This window comes from Corvus brachyrhynchos, unplaced genomic scaffold, assembly GCF_000691975.1.
Source record: "Corvus brachyrhynchos isolate BGI_N302 unplaced genomic scaffold, ASM69197v1 scaffold100, whole genome shotgun sequence".
Taxonomy (NCBI): domain Eukaryota; kingdom Metazoa; phylum Chordata; class Aves; order Passeriformes; family Corvidae; genus Corvus; species Corvus brachyrhynchos.
Window position 1 is genome coordinate 971,857 of NW_008236230.1, and position 1,853 is coordinate 973,709.

Consider the following 1,853-nt stretch of genomic DNA (forward strand, 5'->3'; position numbering starts at 1 on the left):
CTACTAATTGCCTAATTAACGTAATATTTATGTAACAGTGAAGGAGTAAAAAACTACATTACATTATATATTTGTGCTAAATTTAATATTAGTTGAAGTATTGAACACTTCCCAGTGTAAGCTTCATTTTGTTAGACAGACTCCAGCTATATTTTGCCTGATTTTGGAGGGGATTGTTTCAACAAAACCAATTCACTCATTTTTAAGCCTGAATTTAGAAGATTATAGATATTGTCAAAAAAACCTCCCATATAGTAATTTCAGTGAGCAGTTTCCAAGCTTTTATGATGTGACACAGAATTTAATAATAGGATCATTTTTTTGTGTCAGTTCTAATAGCTTTAAAAAATCCCTTTTTTTTCCCTGAGCTACACAATTGCTCCTACTTACAAAAGCTATGCAGAGTATAACACGGACAGAACTAATTTCTAACAAAGAATACATATTACTCCTGTTTTCTACTAATAAACTAGTAATTGTTCCAGCTAAACTGCCACCTTATAGGTCAGAACACTGAAGGCTGCAGCAGCTATAGCAGAATTTGTGGTCCTTGTTATTCTTCATTGACCATACAACAGTGAGCAGTGTGACATGTATTGCAGATTAAAAAAAAATGTGTAAAAGAAGAAACAAACTTAGATGCAATGGCCTAAATAGGATCAACCTGTTCTAGAAATTACTGAGTTTATTGAGTAGTGGGGGGGAAAAAGTCACAAACAGAAGTTAATACACTGTAATTTATAAGTGGCCAGGAGGGAGGCAAGTATATTGAAAATATTCTAATGCTCTCACAGAATCACAGGATGGGTCAGGTTGGAAGGCACCACAGTGGCTCATCTGGTCCAACCCGCCTGCTCCAGCAGTGTCATCCCAGAGCACTTGGCACAAGATTGCATCCAGAAGGTACTTAAGTATCTCCAGGGAGAGAGACTCCACAGCCTGTCTGGACAATCTGTTCTAGTGCTCGGTCCTGCACAGTAAAGAAGTTCTTCCTCATGTTCCGGTGGAACTTCCTGGGCATCAGCTTCTCCCCATTGCATCCTGTCCTGTTGCTTGGCACCACTGAGAAGAGCCTGGCTCCATCCTCTTGGTACCCTCCCTTCAGATGCTGACAAGACATTGATACGGTTCCTTCTCAGTTGTTTCTTCTCAAGGCTGAACAAGCCCAGTTCCCTCAGCCTTTCATGGTAAGAAATGCTCCACTCCCCTATTCAATTTGTAGCTCTCCACTGGACCTGCTCCAGGAGCTCCATGTTTCTCTCACACTGAGAAGCCTCTCTTGTACTCTGAAGTTGTTTTAAAAGAAATGTACAGTGATTTTATGTCATTTTTGCATTTTTTAATAGTTGTAAAGAAAGACTGCTGCTCTTTTTTTTTTTTTTTATTTTAGCCTGTGTGTCCAGTGGTTGTTATTCACGTTTGCTGCACCTAGAAGCAAACTGGATTGCTTAATGCATGTCTCTTACTATAATTTCTGAATCATAGCATCAACTAGGTCGGAAAAAACCTCTGAGATCATCGAATCCTACCTATAACTAAACACTACCATGTCAACTAGACCAAGTGCCATGTCCAATCTTTCCTTAAACACCTCCAGGAATGGTGACTCCACCGCGTCCCTGGGCAGCCCACTCCAGTGTCTAATCACCCTTTCTGTGGAGCAATTCTTCCCGATGTCCAGCCTGAAGCTCCCCTGACACACCTTGAGGCCATGTCCTCTTGCCCTGTCGCTGGTTACCTGGGGCACGAGGCCGACCTCCACCTGGCTACAGCCTCCTTTCAGGGAGTTGTAGAGAGCGATAAGGTCTCCCCTGAGCCTCTTTTACTCCCGGCTGAACCCCCGCAGCTCCCTC